Consider the following 9,666-nt stretch of genomic DNA (forward strand, 5'->3'; position numbering starts at 1 on the left):
ATGGTGCCATATAATTGTGTAGATTAGCTGTAATCTAAATTTCACTCAGTAAGTGAGTGTTACATGGCGATTACAAAGGTATAAGCTGATGACCCACGTGTATAGCGCGGTAAAGGGGAGGGTCTGCTTCCTGGAATTATGTGTCTGGTTGTTCTGTAAATCTTTTTCTTTACATTACTCTTTAGAGCTCAATTTATTGAACTTTGTAGATCAGTTTAGTTTGCTCAAAATTATGGGAAAGGAAATTACTTGATAAAATGCCATTCAAACAATGAGCCACCATGTTAGGAGTTGTAGTCATATTTTTCTTTATCTACTCTACCGCTACTCAATTGGAAGACAAAACAAGCTTCATTAGGAATCTTTTTAAGGTTGGGCTTCGTGTTAGTGGCTTGCGATAACACTTTTATGTTAACATGCCATAATAAAATGTACCCTACCCTCTGATTCACACCGATTCCCCTTTACGAGCAGTTACTTTTTAAACACTAGAGGGCCCCGTAACATGACTCTGTGATCTCCACAGTACTAACAATGACCCCATCTTCTCAAACCTTCAATTACAATCAGAAAGAACAGAGAAAGAAAGAAAGAAAGAAAGAAAGAAAGAAAGAAAGAGGTCTGGTGGTGATAGAAATGTAAAAATATTCTCACATACAAAAAATCCTAAAATATGCAGATGTCATCATGATCTTGAGTAAGATCCTGTGTTAACAGAAAACACACGCATTCATGAACTGTTCAAAAACATGCACAGACTCTGCATGGGGCACGTTCAAACACACAGCTGTGGAATTTTCACACATATTTTCACAAACACAGAGATGTAGGCACATCCCCTCCCTCAACACAGGTGCAGTCAAAAATTGTTTTCACTCACACAGTGAGAGATAGTGGTTAAAACCTCAGTCCCAGCTGGAATAGACACAGTTTCCTGAGCTTTATATCTCATTATCAAAACATTATTGCCAAAATACTACTAAAGCCAGCTTCAAGAGCAGAGGTGACATTACATACTGTAATGAATGCCTGTGTAAAGTAATCAAAGTGCTTTTTATGTTCAGTTAAAGTATTAATGTTGTAGAAACATGCAGCTGTGTCTCTAGTTATTTTCTGAACTGCACAAGCTGGCTAAAGAGGTAGGTTTCTGTTGACAGAGCCATAATGGCTGCCAAGAGCAATCCAGCTTTTAGAGCCCAAATGGCTGTCAGCTGGCGAGCAGGTTGATGTAGCTCAGTGGCTTTATGGCCTCTTGGTCCATAAACACTCCAACACTGGACTTGTTTTACAGGGACTAGCAAGAGTGTATACAGCTGGTCTATGCCCTGGTCTAAAATCTGTAATTTTCTCTCTTATTCTGGTGCAGGCTTTTATATGAGGCTCTATTTATTTCTGTTTTGCTGTTTGTGCATGTGTGTATATGTGTGTGTGTGTGTGTGTGTGTGTGTGTGTGTATATAAGCACATATTTGCTCAGGTGTATATCTGTGAACATATGTGTTTGTGTGTTAGTGTATATGTGTGCATATATATATATATATGCGCGTGTGTGTGCGTGTGCATTGGTGTGTGTGACGGTGTGTAAAAGTACCAGACAACCATGAATAGTGGCATGTTGCCCTTGTGCTGGTTGAACAGCTCTGCTTGAGTTGTTAACAGGCCTGTCTTTAATTAAACTCACGCTGGTTTCTCCCCAGTGCAGAGTCTGAAACACAGGCAGCCTGGCATGTAATTACCCTTGGGGGAGTACCACAGCACCCCCCCCAATCCCCTCTGACTGCAGCCGGGTCTTTTGAAGAGCCACCCAGGGGCCTGATGAGTCATCGCTGACCCTCTTTGGACTTCCAGGAACGCAGCAGAGGAAAGGGAAAAACAGCAGGACAGAGAGACAGAGAACAGATAGAGAAACAGTGTAAAAGTTTAGAGAGAGAGAGAGAAAGAGAGAGAAATACAAATGGAGAGGAAGCAATCAGCGCTTCACACATCAACAGACCAGCCCTCATAGAGCAGAGAGAGGGGGGGGTAGCTCTTAAGAAATAATGTAAATAAATATAATACACACACACAGGAGTAATTAGATATAGCAAGGAGGAATGTTACACAGACAGAGGTTTGATCTTCATAGTTGCTGCACTTGAAAGAGCGTGAGCATTTTAGTGAACTAAATGGATGTTTGTGCCTCATAATTGTAACATGGTTATGGAATGAGACTGCATGTTATGTTGCAGTACATAATAACAGTACATAGATTATGTTTTGTTTTTGCTGTGTTGCGTTGCCCTCTGTTGCACTGTGCTGTGATTTGTTTAGTGAAAATGTGTTGTGACATGCTGTATATGTTGTACTACCTTACCTCGCATTGTGTTATGTTTTGTCCTGTCATTTCATGTTGTATATGTCATGTTGCATTGTGTTGTGCTGCAATAGGACGTGTAGCATTGACCTCTAAATGATTGAATGTGACAGGGTTGACCAGTGGAGTGGACAGGCCTAAAGGTCAGAGAAGTCCTGTTAACCTCTCTGTAGAGTCGGAGACCTGACCTCTGCCACTGACTATATAAACCTGGATCCCCTCTGACAAAAAAAACTAAACCTTTTCACCCAGGAAAACCCTCTTGAGATTACAGCGACCCTTGACCAGGGTTTGTGTAGGTTATGTTGGTGGTTCGTACCTCTTGAATTCACAGAGGGATACCATGCAGGGATGATACTGTCTACTGTAAGGTTTTCTTGTAGAAATATTTGATGTCCTGTCTGACATACTTCAGTTGTGCGATGATGCTCTGTTACCTTTTTTGTGGGATATATGGACAACAAGACTGTTGTGTACCTGGAGGTTGTAATAAAGATTATCTATCCGAGTGTTTTTCTCACTTCCGCTTTGGTCCAGTCCTGGCATATGCCGTCCACATCTGGGTAATGCTTCTAATAGCTTTTAACTGGGTTGTCTCAGTGTGTGAATGATGCAGGAAGACCTTAGATTGAGTTGGAAGGACAGTGTAAAGACTTAAAACTGTCCTCATGTCTTGACAGTACATATAACCCATTACTCTGTGTTGTATGTGTTAGGCTCTATTGCATTCATTGTCTATGTGTGCGGCCCTCATGAACGATTTTGTTGTAAAAGCTTATTATCTCTTTAGACTTTCATCTCTCCATTCCTTTTATTGTTTTCACCATATAAGAACAAAGTTGTCTTTGAAAAAGTGCTTAAGGTGCCACAGTGCAAGAATATCAGTGCCACACTATGTGTACATTGCTCATGTAGATGTGTATATAATCTAATTTCCTTTCCAGAGTTAAACGCTAACTTAAAAAAATCTTTAAACCACACGCAATCTATAACTATGGTTTAATGACACTGTAAAAGGCTAATGTGAGTGAGAGGATAGCAGCACCTGCTGTATCTCCCAGGATAAACAACCGAGCAAATATGTCATAAAACAACCATAAAAGATGGCTTATAGTGAAGCAGACACCTCTGTCCCTCATAACCTCTTTCTTTCTCTCTGTCTTTCTGTTTGCTTGTCTCAAACTTGTTCGCCTGGTGGTGTGTTTGTATGGTTCAGTGGACGTGACACATGGCAAGAGAATGAGTGTGTTTTCTGAACTGGTCTAACCCAAGGCTGTGTGACTTCATTCTTGTGAATGTTCATCGATTTTGACCGTTTGTCTTTATTCTTTCCATGGGAAAAAAAATCATTGACATTAAATCCAGGCTTTAGTGTTCATTTACTTGAAATGAATTAGAAATGATCTCTGTTTTAAGTTGTCTTAACATCTATTCATTGCTAAGGCATGGCTAAGATTCCCTCAAATATCAAGAGAACGTCATGCCATTATAAATTCACGTCTTATGTGCAACCCTACCTCAGCGTTTATTCAGTGCCACTGAAGCACACACACAACTGGCTCTCAGAGACTTCAGCTCCTTTTCCAGAGAGGAGGGTTAGGAGGGAGGGAGAGATGTCCTGACGTGTCCTGACTCTGACGCAGGATCACACAAAGTGTGATGGGGTAAAGGACTGACATAGACATTGGAGGTACACACACTGTTCCGATGCCTCTATGAATCTCAAGGGAGTGGCACCCTAACACTCCCCATTAAACATAATCCTTAGGTTTACAAAGACTTAATACGGTTCTCTCATGGACTTAGGGAGACTCAGGAGGAATCGTCACACTCTTACTGTTTGCCTGTCTGTTGAGTGACATTCTTTTTTGATGGCTGTTGACATGTTTCAAACTGTTATTTATCCCAGAGCTCCTGGAGACATCTCCATAATCACCTTACTATACCAAGTGTCAGAACCATCAATGAGAGTTTGTATATTAAACAAGAAGTGGTAAAGGACAATTGTTATGCGCAGGGCAGGTTGTATTGAGCATTGTGGGTGGGGGTCATGTCGTAATCTTACTCGTTCTGTGTCAATTTGTTGTCTGAATTCCAAGAACTATGCAAGGGGGAAGTAAGGGCTGGGGGTGTTTGCTTGTTAACCTCAGTGTGTATGTGTGTGTGCGTGTGTGTGTGTGTGTCTGTCACATAAAATACACCCCTCCTCACCTGAATTCCATACATAGTGTTGTTTGTAAATGTTGAGACGTTGGTCCACATGCCTGAGTATCAGTGCAAGTGACTACTGGAATGCAGTTTACAGCTATAGACTTTTCCAGAGCTCTTTCATCTCTTTTGTTTCTGATAGTGTCAACAGAAATAAAGATTTGGTTGGGGCATGTTCAATGAAGTTCTACAATTAGTCTATTGTCCTGGAGCTGGTTACTCCACATCTCAGTGATTTCAAAAACTTTAAGAAACTCTACAAGCTATTAACATGAGAAATATTAGTAATACACTCACGTTCTAGGCCAATTACCCCAAACAAAGGTTGGTATCCTTACATCTTACTTTGACCATGTTGCAATCTGTGCTTTTATGCTCTGATCTAGGGTCAGTTTGGAATATTACTGAGATTTAAGCCAAGGAAGAGAAAACTGTTCCCAGATAAGCTTGAGCGGGTCATACAGAGCTAACTAAAATTGTCACTGATTAGAACTTTCACTAAAGCAGAACAGTACCAACAACATAAAATGACTTAGCAGAAATACAATCAGCCTGATCAATTTTGAAATGGTCACTGAACATGCAAACTTATACTTCCAAAAAAAGACTTGTGCTTGAACAACCAGATGGCAGTTAATTAATTAATTAAGGGTATTAAGTAAATGTTTACCACCTTCATTAGACCTCAAGGATTTGGATACTCTCAATATGTGAACCTTCTTCACCTCTATCGAGAAATCCATCAAACTAATCGTCTTTGTTTACGGACTCAAAATGAGACAAAAGACAGCCTGTTAGCACCCAGGTTCACTATAGCTGTGGGTGTAAAAAAGTTAGCTATGCGTCGGTAGTGATGTATAATTAATCTGTTGTTTATGTTTGTGTCTGTCGGTAGTGATGTATAATTAATCAGTTGTTTATGTTTGTGTCCGTCGTCAGAGTGCCTCAACCAGCAGCGTCATCGCTACATTCGAGTGTCTGATCTCATTAACAAATACAGGTATGCCTGTGAGCAGCACTGATACCTTGAGCCACTGGTTTTCGCACCTGAGTCACTGCATCACCACAGAAGTCCTGCTACATCAGGGCTACTTAAGGGCACAACATCCTATATCTGGACGGATTACCCCACTCAGGGTTTTTCATAGCCCTTTACTAGTAATACGATCTATTTCCTGATGGCTTGATCCAATTAGACCATCAACAGAAGCTCTAGGTTTTGACACAGAATGACACCGTGCGTGGCAATTATTTAAAGCTGTGCTAATACTGTGGATAGTTCATTGACTGAAATCAACAACAAATCCTGGACCTGGTCCAACGCTGGTAAGCGTTGCTCAAGGAATTAGGAATATGTTTGTTTGCCGATTAGACAGAAATGTATGGAATAGTTAAACAAGTGTATACTTCTGTACGTTGTTGCACTATTCTAGGACACATTAGATACTAAAGGACTTTAGTAGACTGAATCTCAGTGGGCATTCTCTCTGTTAACACACAGTAAACATCAGAAGTCTGGACATTCCTTTGTGAGTTGCCATGGTACCCTTCAGTACGCCTTGCAAGAATGGGAAGGATTTGCTCCTCTCACGTTTTGTTGTGCTCTCCCACTGTGGAGACAAGCTGGGAGTACAGAAAACCCTGAGGACAAAGACTTGATGGAGAGTACAACATGTCTATCAGGAAAGCAATGCACCCTGAAAGTATGAATCAGCAAAACTGAGCCTCCCAAGAGTTACTAGATTGTGTAAAAGTAGTAAAAAGTTACAAAAGCGTTTGCTTTTCGATCCACCTTTAGAATTATATGTCTTGTGCGATTACCTGGTGTCCAATGATGATTTCAACAAATCAAGTGATTTGTAAAGATGACCACTTCTTACATGTTGTGAACTTCGAGCAACTGTTCTGTACTTGACTACTATAATAACTCAAATGTTTGTGTTTTCAGTGTGTCTATATGTAATCCTTTCTGTCTTTGTTCAACTTTTAGACAAATAAATTAAGTTCAATAGACATTTTGTTGAAACTGTTTTTGTGGATCTTACAAACTGTCGGTCTGCAATATAAATGTTATCTTTTCTCTCGTTGCATCAAAAGACAGTGGTGTTCCCCCCACTTTGATATTGAGGAATGCACTTTGACAAAGAGGATACATCAATAGCTCTCCTGGCAGTTGCAGGGCCTGGGTTAATATCCATATTGTTGAAGTGTCAGTGGGATGCGAAAAGCATTAGATTAGGTTCATTTCCTCTCTGCACTAAAGCTGAGGGCCAGGATTATTCCTGCCAGGTTGCACACGGATTAAGCATCATTCTCTGAGCTTGGAGTTCGTTCCTCAGAGAATCCAATGAAACATGGGTGATCACATGTCCTCACCACTGTAAGCCTGTACGTAATTCACAAAAGCCAAAAGGCAGTAGGAGTTTAGAGTAAAATCATTAAAAACTGGAGTAACTGAAGCATGTTTCAAGCCCACTTCACATATTCACATTAGGGATGTCCCGATCCGATCTCTAAGATCGGTATCTGGGCCGATCAAGGCATTTTTTAACTGATCAGCATCGGCTTTACTGAGCACGACCCTAAGCCCGATCCTTTGTTTTACGTCAGCTGTCACACAGGTGTCATAAACGGTGAGCATAATTTGTGGCAGGACGCGGCTAAATGTCTGCAGTGTGGATATGTTTTAAATTGGGAAACAAAAGCAGTCCAACAGCCACTTGTAATGTTTGCAATGCGACCATTTCGCAAGGCAGTAGTAACAGCGAGCTGTGTACAGTGGGCCACTACTACTTTGATACAGCACCTAAAAAATAAACACTCAGGGGAATACAGTGAGTTCACTCAGGTAACACAGGAAAAAGCTGCTCCAAAGCAACACACACTGGAGGATATACTTTTAAAAGGAGAGAGAAATTTCCTTGAGACAGTGACAAGGCCAAAAAGATTACCAAGAGGGTAACTGAATTAATCGCTTTGGATGACCAGCCCATGTGGTAGCTAATACAGAGGTGCTGCGAACGGGTTTTCTTTTAACTTTTACATTTTTTTAGGTCAGCATACTCCGACGACATTAATCAAGGCTACTAATAACAACCAAGGTATCATTTCAAAACTGAAACACCTAACGCTTTAGCTGTATGTGATGTATGCGAGTTAGCCTAAACTAACAACCACAGAGAGCAATACAGTCGCTTAACTAACACTAAGGATTGATAAAGATAGCATACAAAAAAGAGACTTTCAGAAAAAGTATCAGCATAACTGACAGTTTGATAACTTAACCACTTGAATTACTGTAAGATTAAATAAAATCGAACACTTAGGTATATTTTCTGGTATAACTTGCACAGTACGCCTTACCCTCTCGACACTACATTTCAGACACTGCTCTACCGGAGCTTTACAAGAGGATTTACATGTTTATTTTGTAAAATAAAAAAAGTCATTAAAAAAAATTTAAGGAACAGCTTGGCTGCAGACAATGTTTTCTTAATGCATTTGCTATTCGGTTGTCAAGCATATACATTGAATTGGTTTTTATAACTTTAATGTACTTGAAATGTGTACTGTGCAACTGTATTACCTAGGAAAATACAAGTATTGGATCGGGACTTGGTATCAGCATACACTCAATATTAAATGACTTGGATCGGGATTGGGGGCAAAAAAACTTGATCGGGACATCCCTAATTCACATTATTCACCTTTTAATTGGAATAATACATTCCAATATGCTAATATCATCATATGCTGTATGAAAAAAAAAGATCAATGCTCTAAATGTATTTTGTGAACTGACAGTTCTGTACTTACTATGTAAATGAGGAGGCATGAAACCCTCTAATATAAAGCTAGATTTATATACTGGGTCTCAGAGCTGCCATAAATGCACAAGACACTTTTATGACAACAGTTTATTACATCAAAACCTCTCTTTGAGTTGGCGTCTCTACTGGAAATCATAAAATGGTTAGTTCTCTCATGGGTCATTTTGTCAGAGAGACGGTTACAGCCATGCAAAAATTACCTTAACAAAACATCAGACTATCAAAGCTTCTGTATGTATCAGTACAATTTTTTCCATATAGTCTTGCAAACCCAGATACATGTTTGAATGAATAAAATTTCAACAGTTTTTTAAAGAGAAATTGAATGGCTCAAGTTGTGTTACAGCTGTTTTAATTATAAATGTTTTGGCGAATGAAGTATCAAACAATGCTTAAGTTCATTAGCACGTCTAGACGACAAAAGCCACATTCAGTGTACAAAGTCTGTATGGAAATAACAGTGACACAGTCATTATAAACTGACCTTTTAGCACATGTGTGAAGTGTACTGCTCGGAGCTGCACCTCAGGCCTAGACGCATCCCAGCTGTGATAAAACAGTGGTCTAGAAGTCTCTTTCATGTGTTATTGTCACAGGCACACAGCCATTGCTCTGTGGGACTGTGGCCATGGCAGCCTATGCTTCCAAACTCTCGCTAATGCACTTTAGTGCTTACTGAGATCTCCACAGGATGGGATCAGTACAGAGACAGAACTTCATCCTGAGAGACCCTGATATTTCTGTCTCTGTTTCTGACTCTCTCTCCCTTTATCTCCCTCTCTCTCTCTCTTTCTCAAGTAGAAGTTAATGGCCTCACCACAGGACAATATGTTATTAGCCTAAGGTTAGCATCAAACACTACACAGAGCAGATACAGAGCGCACACACATTGGCAGAACCTGAGAGATATAAATGTGCCACTATGACCCAAAGCCAGACATGATCAGTAAGGGAGATTGTGTCAGGGTGTTTTCAGGTAGCTTAACGTCTTAGATCTGCTTTGAGTACTGTACATGCTCAATGTCCTGATCAGCCTCATCCCAGCTGAGCTGTGCAGGACATGCTGGGGGAATCTAACAGAATTCAGTGAATATAACTAGAAGGAGGATATACTAAGTCAATATTATATAAGAGCATGTTTTAAATCGCTGTTTTACTGTTTTACCATGACCGCGTCGCTTCTGGGCCCAAGCTTGTTGCCGAGGTCCATATGTTTCACAGCTGTGCAGAAACAATGGTGTAATGTGAGCTGGGAGGCATTTGCTATATTATTATG

This window comes from Chanos chanos, chromosome 4 (assembly GCF_902362185.1).
Source record: "Chanos chanos chromosome 4, fChaCha1.1, whole genome shotgun sequence".
Classification (NCBI taxonomy): Eukaryota; Metazoa; Chordata; class Actinopteri; order Gonorynchiformes; family Chanidae; genus Chanos; species Chanos chanos.